The sequence below is a fragment of the Lithobates pipiens genome, unplaced genomic scaffold (assembly GCF_037356315.1).
Source record: "Lithobates pipiens isolate NorthernLeopardFrog02 unplaced genomic scaffold, aLitPip1_a1.2 Scaffold_18, whole genome shotgun sequence".
Classification (NCBI taxonomy): domain Eukaryota; kingdom Metazoa; phylum Chordata; class Amphibia; order Anura; family Ranidae; genus Lithobates; species Lithobates pipiens.
Window position 1 is genome coordinate 103,760,744 of NW_027507758.1, and position 14,604 is coordinate 103,775,347.

A 14,604-nucleotide genomic window follows, 5' to 3' on the forward strand; every position below is an offset into this window, starting at 1 on the left:
GAATGGTGGCAGTAACAAGCAGGTGACCCCATGTGGTTATTAAACAGGAGGGGAGACACTCACCACTGAACCTGGAGAACTACTGCTATCACTGTAGTAGCTGTGACTACTACAGTGATTTACAGCTTACACAGGGATCAGTCGGGTATGAGATATGCAAAATTACATTGGTCCAAGCTAGTCTTACATGGTTTGTCTCATCTCTGTAATTGGTAAATTCTGCAGGACAGCTTGTTCTTTTGAAAAACAACAGACTTTCAAGCCAGAGCACAGATGTAGTGGTGTGTTGTCACCAGTGATGTAAGTAACTGAGTTAAAATAAACGCAGTTACTTTAGAGGGTAACGAGTAATCTAACTGATTACTCTTCCCCTCATGGTAACGTCATTCCCATTACTTGGGCGGTGTTACCGCAATTACATCTACCGACCGGGAGCAGGTAGACGGGACTAGCGAGGGAAGTGAATGGCACTGCCTCCATCAGTGAGATTGATACCTCACTAGCCCCGTCGCCTGGTATGGATTTGAAGGGGAACCCCCTATGCCAAAAAACAGCATGGGGGTCCCCCCAAAGTCCATACCAGACCCTTATCCGAGCACGCAGCCTGGCCAGTCAGAAAAGGGGGTGGGGACAAGCGAGCACCCCCCCTCCTGAGCCATACCAGGCCACGTGCCCTCAACATGGGGGAGTGCTTTGGGGAAGGGAGGCCCTGCAGCCCCCCACCCCAAAGCACCTTGTCCCCATGTTGATGAGGACAAGGGCCTTTTTCCGACAACCCTGGCCGTTGGTTGCCAGGGTCTGCGGGCGGGGGGGCTTATCAGAATCTTTAATAAGGGGGCCTCCAGATTCCGGCCCCCTACCCTATGTGAATGAGTATGGGGTACAATGTATCCTTACCCATTCACCTGGGGAAAAAAGTGTTAGTAAAAAAAACACAACACAGGTTTTTAAAGTAATTTATTAATTACCTTGGGGGGGGTCTTCTTCTGTCTTCATGGGTCTTCTTCCGACTTCTCCGCTCTGTTCGGCCTCTTTTCCCAGTGTCCACCCTCTTCTCCCGCGTCTTCTCCTGCTCTCTCCTGTTCTTCTTCTGGGCTCCTCCACTATCTTCTTGCAGCTCTTTTACTAGCGGAGGAGCCCGGTCTCCTCCGTCCTACTTCCCTCTTCTCTCTTCTTTCTTCCGATGTTGACACGACGCTCTCTCCCACTGTAATGCCTCGTGAGCGCTGCATGATCACCTATATAGGAATTTGGCGTGGTCACCGGGTGAGGTCGCACGGTGGCCCCACCCCTTATGACATCAGGTCCCGAGGCATGCTGGGACTGGGACGTCATAAGGGGTGGTGACATCAGCCGGTGACCACGCCCGATTCCTATATAAGTGATTGCGCTGCGCTTATATGGCATTACAAAAGATGGAAAGTATAAAAAAGAAAACGAATACAGCCGTCACATATAAGAAATTTTAAGCTGTGATATAATAAATGTTTTGCTTTTGGGCTTAATACTGCTTTATGCTTTAAGTATTTCTCCATATTAAATATTAATCATCACTGGTTAGGAGACAAATCTTCAAAGCTCAGGACAGGTCTTGGAAAATAGGAAAGATACTTCTGAAAGGAGGAAAATAGAAACAGAAATATTGTTCAATATTCTTTGTGTCTGGCCTAAAATGAGAAATGTCAACTTCAGTAACTCTTTCTAAATAGGCATATCAGTGCCTTCCTGTGACAGCGCACGTGTATTTGTTTCATATAAAACTAAGATTCCAGTGTAGTGACATCACTGTCTATACCCTGTCTGTCTCAAAGGCTATTGTGCAATTTACACACACAAATGCTGCAGGACATTTATAGACAATGCCATTGCTGTCATATAGTACAGTACATTATATAAAATATGCATTGTGTTGGTTAAAAAAATTCACCCATTGTATCTACAGTATGCTTGTGATTATGGATAATATAGCATTCAGATCAGCTGGTCTTTTGGTATTTGTCATTCACTTTCTTAGAGGAAGTATCCTTTTCATCTCAGAGAACCTCTTTCAGGAAATACTTTTTTCATTAGTTCCTTCCTTAACAGAAGAATAGGTGGCAGTCCATACTGTACTGTTACAATGTTTACAACAATCTTTTCTTATGTCATTCTCTATGAATATTGTTGCACAGATGAGCACCTAAAGGTAGAATTCACAGAAAAGGGTAAATCAAAAATCTGCAAATCATAAATCATAAAGCCCTCCTGATCCCCTCAATACCATATCCTCCTGACACCCCCAGTCCATCTGATCCCCCCAATACCATACCCTTCTGACACCCCCAGCCCACCTGATCCTCCCAATACCATACTCTCCTGACACCCCCCAATACCATACTCTCCTGACACCCCTGCCCTCCTAATCCCACCCCCCAATACCATACCCTTCTGACACACCGAACCCTCCTGATCCCCCCAAATACCATACCCTCCTCCTGATCCGCCCCAATACCATACTCTTCTGACATCCTAGCACTCCTGATCCCCCAATACCATACCCTCCTGACACCCCAGCCCTCCTGATCCCCCCAATACCATACCTTCCTGACACCGCAGCCCTCCTGATCTCCCCCAATACCATACCCTCCTGAAACCCCAGTGCCATGCCCTCTTGAGACCTTAGCTCTCCTGATTCCCTTCTGTGCCCTCCATATCTCCCAGTACCATACTCTCCTGACCCCCCCTATACCTTGCCCTCCTGACCTCCCTGTACCATGCCCTCCTGACCCCTACCATACATACTACTGACTTCTGTACACCGCCCTACATCCTACCGACCTCTGTATTCTGCCCTACATCCTACAAACCCCTCTACACCGTCCTACATACTACTGAACTCTGTACACTGCCCTACGTCCTACTGACCTCTGTACACTGCCCTACGTCCTACTGACCTCTGTACACTGCCCTACATCCTACTGACCTCTGTACACTGCCCTACATCCTACTGACCTCTGTACACTGCCCTACATCCTACTGACCTCTGTACACTGCCCTACATCCTACTGACCTCCATACACTGCCCTACATACTACTGACCTCTGTACACTGCCCTACATACTACTGAACTCTGTACACTGCCCTACGTCCTACTGACCTCTGTACACTGCCCTACGTCCTACTGACCTCTGTACACTGCCCTACATCCTACTGACCTCTGTACACTGCCCTACATCCTACTGACCTCTGTACACTGCCCTACATCCTACTGACCTCTGTACACTGCCCTACATCCTACTGACCTCCATACACTGCCCTACATACTACTGACCTCTGTACACTGCCCTACATACTACTGAACTCTGTACACTGCCCTACCTACTACTGACCTCTGTACACTGCCCTACCTACTACTGACCTCTGTACACTGCCCTACATACTACTGACCTCTCTACACTGCCCTACATATTTCTGACCTCTGTACTCCACCCTACATATCACTGACCTCTGTACACAGCCCTACAAACTACTGTCCTCTCTACACTGCCCTACATATTTCTGACCTCTGTACTCCACCCTACATATCACTGACCTCTGTACACAGCCCTACAAACTATTGACCTCTGTACACTACCCTACATACTACTGACCTCTGTGTACACTGTCCTACATCCTACTGACCTCTGTACACTGCCCTACATACTACTGACCTCTGTACACTGCCCTACCTACTACTGTCCTCTGTACACATCCCTACATACTACTATCCTCTGTACACTGCCCTAAATATTTCTGACCTCTGTACACTGTCCTACACATTACTGACCACTGTACATTGCCCTACAAATTACTGACCTCTGTACACTGCCCTACGTACTACTGAACTCTGTACACTGCCCTACATACTACTGACCTCTGTACACTGCCCTATATATTACTGACCTCTGTACACTGCCCTACATACTACTGACCTCTCTACACTGCCTGCAGTACCAAGATATTCTGCTTCCATTATGAACTCTGGCATCAAAATTGTGGGGGGTGACCAATTACTCCCTAGGCATGAAAAAACATGTGAATGAAAGTGAGTTCTGAGTTTTTCACTTTTTCTAGGTTTTTATTGCTGTCTTAACTTTTTATCGGGGGCTTGTTAGTTAATTTCTTTAAAAAAGGGGAGCACTACACCCTCGGTGATCTTTGATCTCTTCAATGTTGTCCAGGTAGAGCGCAATCTCTCAAAGGTTGCCTACCTGGTTTATCTGGTCTTTCCCTAATCTCAATTAGGTTGTTCATTTCTCACTGTCACCAGTAGGTGTCACTGGTAGCACAGGCCAGTATGAGATAGTACTACTAGGCCAAATTTTGATTTATTTAGACCACTTTCTCACTGGGGCCGCCCAAGCTTTAGCGGTAAAGTGCCGCTAGCGGAGTGATTTTAACCCCTCCCAGTGGCTGAAGAAGCCCCTGTGTTGCGGCTCTTCCGAATCGCTTTTTAGGTGCTGCCCATTCATTTCAATGAGCAGGGCATTTTGGAAGCACTGTATACAGAGCTCCCAAACTGCCCCAAAGATGCTGTTTGCAGAACTTTTCCTAATGTCCCACAAGCGCACCGCCCCAGTGTGAAAAGTCACACTGAAATAAATGGGAGGCAGTTTTTTTAGGCATTATTTAGTGGCTATTTCTAGAGCTAAAATGCCTGAAAACCGTCCCAGTGTGAAGCTAGCCTTATTGTTCCTCCAGCCAGCCCAGTAGTAGGTTCTTGGCCATTGGTGCATTGAATTTCAATAATTTTTAGCCTACGCCTGTATATTTGAAGGAAATTGAAGTTTGTAAACTTACTTTGTGATGATCCCCACACATTTACTTCCTGGAATTTTGTGACACATATTCACTATGCACTGTGAGTAGGCACTACTAATGTGTCTCACATTTCACAAAGCCTGCCTTCTGAACTACAGAGGAGCCAAGAGGAGGAGTTTCAGAAGGAGGAGTCAGTACGGGAATTACTGCTAGCAGGAAGTAAGGGACCATGGGATATGTAGTCCTTAGAAATTTAATGTAAACAGCAGAGGAGAAGCTACAAAGCATGCAGGGGATCCAGGAAGTTGTGGAAAATAATGATTAGCATACAATAGAAGCTTTTTCAAGTAATCTTATATTGGATCGTCAGATATTGTGTGTATTTTTATTACAATGCTGATGTTATATAATGAAACTGCATGGTGTGACCATAGAACTCTTCTGTTGACAATTTTTTGGGTATAGGATATCATCTGTCACCATTTTGCACAATATTGATCTCTCCATGCCCAATTTTTGTTTATTATTATATGTATTTTTCTAGATAGTTAATTCCTACCTTTTCTATTTTGTGTGTTGGCAGTGCCTTAAAAATCCCACCCAAGGGTCCCTCTCTCTTCTATTGACAATGGTCACCAAAACAAACAGAAAGAGTGACTTCACTAGCAGAGAGAGAGAGACAGCAGTAAAAATGTGTCAAGGACTGTCATCTTTACCCCTTTTAATTAAAAACGAAAAAAAGGAAAAGAAATACATAACACATTCAGTAATTTTTTCAACTTTCCATCTATTAAATCTTCTGGCCTTGTTGTTTTCACTTTGGATAGTAAAACATTTTTTTTCTGATAGTAAATACAGTGGAACCTTGGATTATGAGCATAATCCGTTGCAGGAGAATGCTTGTAATCCAAAACACTTGCATATCAATGCAGGTTTCCCCATAGAAGTTAATGGAAACAAAGATAATTTGTTCCACATTGTCTTCTATTGCATGCAATACCACATGTGGCCAGAGGTGGGTGGAGCCCCATCATGCACAACTCTCTCTCACTCTTGTGAGAGTTTGCCAGGAAGGGATGGGAGATTTGTCATAAGAGGGCCAATGAAAGCTGCAGACCTGAAGGTGTGCCTCTGTGTGTCCGTATAAATCCAGGAAGTGAAAAGGCAGCAGCTTCAGCTGCCCACAGTTAAAATGGCTGCAGCCAGACTTAGTGGAGGGAGATTTCTGCAGCATATTTGTCAAGTACAGAATCACAGTATATATAAAATAATATGCACAGTGGTTGGAGGGAAGCTTCAGAATGGCAAAGATGTTTTTATTACAAAATGATGTGAGCAGACTGCAGTTCCTCTTTAACATGCATGCATTAAGGAACTGCAACAGTATGAATAAGGCCTTTAGAGATCAATTGGTAGCGTTCTGTCATTCTATACAGCACAAATAAATCAGTTCTAACACTGTAATGGGATATCAGCCTTCTGTCAGAAATGGGAAGGAAACATTTGTCACTGTGTTCCTGTTAGACCAGTGCATTCTGGGATTTTGTATGCAATGTTACAGCATGATGATGAATTCTGTACTGTAGCACAGCACCCTCTACTGTTACTTCCTGAAATCTTCTTCAACAAAAGGGACAATCTTTTTACATCTTGCATTTCATACATAAAGTGCCTTGCAAAAAATATTCATATCCCTTGATATTAAATAAGTTTACAAATATTGTTTTTTTTTTCAAAATTGGTCTTTTTTTTTTTGGAAGAGGGGTGGAGCCAAATACAGGGCAATCTTAGAAGAAAACCTATTTGAGTCTGCAAAAGACTTGAGATTGGGGCAGAGGTTCACCTTCCAGCAGGACACCGACCCTAAACATACAGCCAGAGTTACAATGGAATGGTTTAGACCAAAGCATATTCATGTGTTAGAATGGCACAGTCAAAGTTCAGACCTAAATTCAATTGAGAATCTGTGGCAAGACTTGAAAATCGCTGTTCATAGACACTCTCCATCCAATCTGACAGAGCTTGAGCTAATTTGCAAAGAATGGGCAAACATTTCACTCTCTAGCTGCGCAAAGCTAGTAAAGACTTGCAGCTGTAATTGCAGTGATAGGTGGTCCTACAAAGTATTGACTCAGGGGGGCTGAATATAATTGCATGCCACACTTTTCACATACCCGTATTTATTTGTAAAAAAATTCTGAAAACCATTTATCATTTTCCTTCCACTTCACAATTATGTGCCACTTTGTGTTGGTCTATCACATAAAATCCCAATAAAATGCATTTATGTTTTAATGGGATTTTATGTGATATTCTCGGCTGAAAGTCCGGTAGACGGCAGACTCCGCCGGAAAGAAAACTCCTGCACACATGCATGGGAGTGACGACATCGCGGCTCCGGCCACTCACATCGCTGGAGCCGCGATACCCGAAACACAGGCCGAGGGAACATGTCAGCTCCCTCGGCACCTCGTTCGTATGCCGGCGCCTCGTTCGTATTGTTATAATGAGCTAGTATGCATACTAACTCATTATGCCTTTTCCCTTACAGGTGTAAACAAAAACAAAAAAGTCAGCGGGTTTACTCTCGCTTTAATATAAACATAGCCCAGGACTATGAACATTTTTTATTCAGAGGATGAAAATACAAAATAGTTAGTGTATGCTTCGAACATAATTGCTTTTTTTGTATGTATTTTCCTATATATATATATATATATATATATATATATATATATACACACACACTTTGTAGTAGAGAATCCAGAATGCCATACCATTCCCTTGTTTTATTATCAGGGATCCAGAAATATACAGGGAAATTCCAGCTTATGGCACTTTAACTAATGTGATAAAACTGTTTGATACTGATAGGACTTTGCCAGGATAGAAGCACTGGAACTACCATTGTTGGTGACGTTGTAGGGGCTCTTATCCCTGTTCACTATTAAAGTTGGACAAATACTGTAAGATTTTTCTTGTTCAGCTCCATGGGCACGGACGGCAATAAACACCAGACAGAACTCTTCTACCCTTTATCTAAAGCAAAAAAAGTGGTTTTAGATGCACATTAATTTCCCTTGCATGTGGTTGGGTTTTTCATAGCTTCAACATATTTATCATAAAAAGCTTCAACTCCTTTATGCAACTTTCACATGGCAGTTTGGCAGCAGATAGTTTGCTGTATTCAGAGGTGGCTAAACTCTGCTTCTGGATGCAAAACACACTGTACTATGGCCACTTACAAACTGGTTGATTAGCTGTGGCCAGCTTGTATGCTGCCAAAGCTCAGCTAAAATGCCAACCCCATTGGTACACACTCTGCATCCATCTATTTGCATGTAAACACTTATACACACAATCAGGAATTCTGCCAGCAAAAGTCGGATGTGAGCTTTTGGTCAGAAATTCCGACCGTGTGTATGCTTCATCTGACTTTTGCTGGCAGAATTCCAGCCAGCAAAAGATTGAGAACAGGTTCTTTATTTTTTGGTCGGAAAAAGTTCTGATCAGAAATTCCAATCGTCTGTACAAATTCCGACACGCAAAATTCCTACGCATGCTTGGAAACAATTCGACACATGCTCGGAAGCATTGAACTTCATTTTCTCGTTCTTGGCAGTCGAAAGTTCAGAGAACTTTTGTGTGACCGTGTGTATGAAAGCCAAGCTTGAGCGAAATTCTGTCGGAAAAACCATCCAAGTTTTTTTCAATGGAAAATCCGCTCGTGTGTACGGGGCATTAGATGAGAGTGCTGAAAAAAACATATCAAAAGGGTAAATAATCTGTAATTTTTTTTAAAGTAAATGCAATTACAGTCATATCATAGTTTCATGAATCTGTTGCTTACTGTTTTTCTGCCTCTTAGTATTATCTTCTGTGAGCTCCTGAGCCTCTCCTTTTCTCTCCTCCCTTCCATTTGTTTGGAATGAGCAATGCATGTTTTTTTTTTATATATATATTTTTTATTAACGCCCAACATGGCCAAAGGCATTTTAATACATACATATCACAGCTACATTAAAAAGAAAAACCATAATAGCAGCAACAACATTCTGGAGAGAAAGGAGAAGGGAACAAGGTCACAGGGATATAATGATTTAAATATACTTTATGAGTGGAATAACATTTTACTCATTACAGCTTATCTGTAATAATCCCTTCAATAAAGCAAATGGGGCAGGGAAATCAAAATGTACTCCTACCTGTTCTCCATTTCCGTCTTATAGCATATAAAATGTATAAATGTTTATAAAAGAGTATGGAAGGGGAAGAGGGAGGTGAATTAAGAGAGAAGAGAGCAATGCATTTTAGTTGTGGTCATGTGCACTGCTCTATGAACAGTACAAATCCCATAGTATGTAGTCCCTAATCAGTGGCGGCTGGTGCCCCATATTTTTTTTTGGGGGGGTGGCAAACAAACCTCCCTCCATCAAACTCTCTGCCCATAGGTAGGTCGCAGCTAACCCCCCCCCCCCCCCCTTGTCGCTCGATTGCCAGCCCACCAGCTCCGCACTTACCCAATCTAGGTCGCGGGCAGCGATTCCTCCTCAGTAGCTTTATCTTGCATCTCCTCCTCCTCTGCTTCACTGCGTTCCCCTGCATCTTCTCCATCCTCTTTGGCTTCACGGTGGGTTCCCCTGCGTCTCCTTCCTCCTACTCGGAGGGCAATATCATCGCTAAGTGCCGAATCTTGCATCAAAATGCCCCCTAGTGCATCCGGCAACACAGAGTGTCTGGAGCAGTGAATCCCTCTGGCTGCTCTGCCTTATAACAGATTTGTAGTGTGAATTAGCCCTAAACAACTTAGAAGTACCTGCAGTTATGATCTGTTTTAGTGGGGTCCAGAGGTAACATTAGGGATCTAAATGAACCTTTAAAGGGGTTGTAAAGCCTCGTGTTGTTTCACCTTAATGCATCCTTACCGTCCATAGCCGCCGAATACATGACTCAGCCCCGCCCCCCAGTGCCTGTGTCGTTGGATTTGATTGACAGCAGCGGGATCCAATGGCTGCACTGCTATCAATCTATACAATCAAGAGCCGAGAACCCCGGGCATAGGAACAGCTCGTCCCCACCGAGCGAAGTTCCAGGGCTCAGGAAAGTAAAACGGGGGAGGGGGGCCGGTCACTGCCAAGCGTTTTTTCACCTTAATGCATAGGATGGGTGTGTATTGATTGTTTTTGGAAAATAAGGATATCATTATGTGTCACTTTAAACTGCAGCCTTGTAAGAATTCTTACATACCACATATGGCAGGCATGTTCAAAGTCCGGCCCGCGGTCCGGTTTTGAATGGCACGCCTGGTTATTTAAACATATATATCTTTTATGGACCCCGGCGATCTCCCAGCACCGGGGCCACAAAAGATATATAGTCCGACTTTGTCGGAGGGAGGAGGCGGGACGAGTGCCGTGCACACAGGAGTAGAATTTCCTGTTTACACGGCAGCCTCTGTAATAGGAAGTCCCATCTCTGCCATTAGATGACTGTTCTGTTCATCAAAGGAGGCGGGACTTTCTCTTAAAGAGGCTGTTGTGTAAACAGGAGATTCTCCTGTAGGATGTCTTTGGCGCTCATCCTGCCCTCCATGGCTGCACTGATGGTAATGGTGGCTGCATTCCTGGCAATTGCAATTGTTGGGCTGCAGTCCTGGCAATGGTGGGGCTACATTCCTGGCAATGGTGGGGCTGCATTCCTGGCAATGGTGGGGCTGCATTCCTGGCAATGGTGGGGCTGCATTCCTGGCAATGGTGGGGCTGCATTCCTGGCAATGGTGGGGCTGCATTCCTGGCAATGGTGGGGCTGCATTCCTGGCAATGGTGGGGCTGCATTCCTGGCAATGGTGGGGCTGCATTCCTGACAATGGTGGGCGCTGCATTCCTGGCAATTGTGGGCGCTGCATTCCTGGCAATTGTGGGTCTGCAGATGGGCACTGACCCTTATTTTGCTTCACAGTTCTTTATTTAAAATTTTAAGGTTTTTTTTCCTGAAGCTTCCCTCTTAAATGTGTGTGTTATACGCCAATAAATACGGTGTACCCAAATAATACACTTGAGTTCATCTCTTCACCACACACAGCCACAAAGGCAAGAGAATTCTTGTTGGGCAGTGCAGTAGTGCTCGGACGAACACACTTAGACCGAATTTTAATGGTTCAAAGAATGTCAGGCAAAATGGTCGGCCCTCGCACATGTTCACTTCATCAAATCTGGCCCTCTTTGAAAAAAGTTTAGACATCCCTGACATATGGAGTCTGTAAAATATTTTGCTGACTTTTGGTGAAGTAATGTACTCTATTGTTGACTTAAACAACCTGCACAATTTTTTTTATTTTTTCAACTGTAAGGCAAAAGGCATACTAGCTCATTATGAAATACTTACCTTAGACTGAGGCGTCGACAGCTGATCCCAGTTCACAGTATGGGAGCTGACATTTCCCCTCTGTGTGTCTTCTGAGTTTGCGGGCTCCAGTGCAGTGAGTGGCCGGAGCCGCGATATCATCACTCCCACGCATGCGTGCTGGAGACCTCTTTCTGGCAAGGTCCAGCAGCATCTTTCGGACCTTCACAGCGCATGCGCCGCTGTTGTCAGCGGCTGCATGCAAGTAAATATCTCCGAAACCGTACAAGTTTAGGAGATTTTCATTTTACCTACAGATAAGCCTTATTATAGGCTTACCTGTAGGTAAAAATACAAAAAAAAGGTATACAACCACTTTAAGACGGCAGGGGTCATAACCACTATAAAACCACTAAGGCCGCGTACACACGCGGGGACTGTTCGGCCAACTTTGTCCCTCAAACAGTTTCGGCAAACAGTCCGCTCAAAATTAGCATGGATGGACATGGCCACACACGACGTACGAACAGTTTGCTGAAACCGTGCGCGATGACGTGAACGGCACGTACGATGGGACGAAAAATACGACGTCCTATACACTGCATTATAACTTTCGGCGTGTAAATCCTTTCTGAGCATGCGCGGAACTTAGTTTGTCGAACAAGCCTACACACGAGGGAACTGTTCGCTGAAACAAGGTTTCAGCGGACAGTTTTTCGGAAATTCCGAAAAACCTTGTTCAGCGGACTGTTCGCTGAAACTGTCCGCTGAACGCCCACACACGGGCGGACTGTCCGCCGAAACACTGTTCAGCGGACAAAGTTGGCCGAACAGTCCCCGCGTGTGTACGCGGCCTTACATAAAGTACAGCCTTATCTCTGACATTATACACTGCAATTTCTATTTTTTGATGAAAACTGACTCATTCTTTCTTTTTACATTGTGATAAAGTAAAATTACTCACATTATGTACAGGGAGTTTGTACAATATTCTTGGCTTTTGTCTCTGACATTATACAGTACACTGTCATTTTTAGTTCTTGATAAAAACTGCCTAATCTCTCCCACTTACATTGCGATCAAGTAAAATACTTACATTATGTGCAGCATGTTTGTGCAATATTCCTGGCTCTTGTCTAACACAATGCACTGTAATTTTCTTTTTCACAATAAAAACTGCCTTGCCTCTCCATCTTACATCGTGGTCAAGTAAAAATGTTTACATAATCTGCAGCCGTTCTGCACAAAGTTTCTTGTTGCTGTCTCTGAAATAATACGCTCTAATTTTTTTATTTCTGGATAAAAAATGTATTATATCTCCACCTTTCAATGCTGCCCAATCAAACTGCTTACATACTTTCTAGCTACTATCCTATGTGTCTGGCTATTGTCTCTGAATTATGGCACTGTAATCTTTATTTCAGTATAAAAAACCCTTACAGTGACTTTGCTAAACATGATTCAATAATGGCTTGTGTTATACAGATTCTCTTTACTGTGGATTAGGGTGCCTTACTGCATTTATATAATTGATTGTGGTATGGTTTGAAGGAAAAAAATAAAACACAACTTTGTTTCTCCAATAAAATTCCACCCTTGCAGTGGGCCCCCCTCAATGCAAGGGTCTGGGCAGTGGATTTAGAAGGAAATTTTTAAAGCAGTGTTCCACCCAAAAGTGGAACTTCAGCTCATCTGATTCCCCCCCCCCCGGTGCCACAATTGGCACCTGTCAGGGGGTAGGGGGGTGCAGATACCTGTATAATCCAGGTATCTGCACCCATTTCCGGGAATAGACCCCCGTGGGAGTCACGCCCCTTCCCGCAACCCCCGCTGTCTCCTGGGAAACACACAGGTCCCAGGAGATAGCGGGGACCATTTAGGATGTGCAGTGCGACTCGCGCATGCACAGTAGGGAACTGGAAAGTGAAGCCGTAACGCTTCACTTCCTGATTCCCTCACCGAGAATGGCAGTAGCCCAGAGCCGAGCGATTGATCAGCTTCGGCTGCCGACATCGCTGGACTCCAGGAAAGGTAAGTGTCCATTTATTAAACGTCAGCAGCTGCAGTATTTGTAGCTGCTGGCTTTTAATATTTTTTTTTTTTAGGTGCACTCCCGCTTTAACTTACTTCTCGCACCAGTAGGCTCCCACCAGTGCTGAAATCGGCCCTCTGCATTTGCTCTGTATCTTGCAACTGGCTTTGGTTACACTGCAACCTCCTAAACGTATAATAAAGTTTAACGTCCCTGTATTGTGTTTGATGATGTCAAGGCTCCACCCATAGTCCAGAACTTCTAGCAGAGAAGGCAAGCATTGAAGCCAATTGCAGGAAGGTGTAAAGTAAGTAAAGCTGCTTGTACAGTAAAATTTAAAGGGTTAGTTTACCTTTACCAAAAACTGCCTATGTAGGTAAGGGGTGACTGTAGATAAAAACAAACTGTGCAGCTTGACTGCTGAGGTGCAATGAGCCCAGGTACCATTAACTGTAACTTATATGTATGGACCGACCTTCCCCCTAACCCTTTCACCCCATTAAATAAAACACTTACAACCATTAAGTTGGAAAGGGCAAGCCCACAACTTTATTAAATCCAACACATAACATATGAACACATTCAAACACTGCCAGTCACAGTTGTACTGTGAGTACACAATTCCAAAAAGGGGGGGAGAAAAAGAGGGGCCTGTCCTTACCATAAGTGCTGGATAGGCCGCCTACTTCCCATTCCATCAAGGGCATATCCCATTACAGCTATTTTATGCTGGCAAGCTCAAGAAACCGCCACCCGCCTGTCAGTGGATAACTGATGGGTGGCCAGTGCCTGTTCCACACCACTTTGAAGGCCAAGGTTAAAGATATCCAATCCAATGTCATTGAGGTGGACACCATCTGATCTCAGCAGATCATCATTAGCACCTTCTAAATCCCTGTGCCAGATCATAAACCCCCCGATCTACCGAACAAACTTGGCGACCTGAGCGTTAACTTTCCGACGGAAGCATTCCAGGCGGGGGCCAGTGATCTCCCGAGCCGATAGCGAGTGAGGCATGATTTCAGACCAAATGAGAATCAAGTTGGTAAAGACTGCATAACACTGGGCGATGTCTTGCTTGATAGCGGAAATTAAGTCCATGGAACGCATATAACCAACGTCGTTTCCACCAGCATGAAGAACCAAGATGATAGCACCAGAAACATGAGTGCAAAGGTGCAACATTCCAGGAGGACCTAGGACCAGCGTAACTCACATAGCCCAAGCCAGCGGATCCTGGCAAGATCATAGGTGAAACCCAAGTTCTTCCCGTAGATCCAAACTTCCGCACGATGAGCAGCCCAGTAGATGAAGGAATCTCTAACTATCCATATCAGAGCTGGGTGACAACCTGGAAAAATTTAGCACAGCAGATGTGGGCGGATGTACAATGAAAAAAAAACTATTCCCACCTACCCAGACACTGAAGTTCCGTATCAGAGAAACTCATA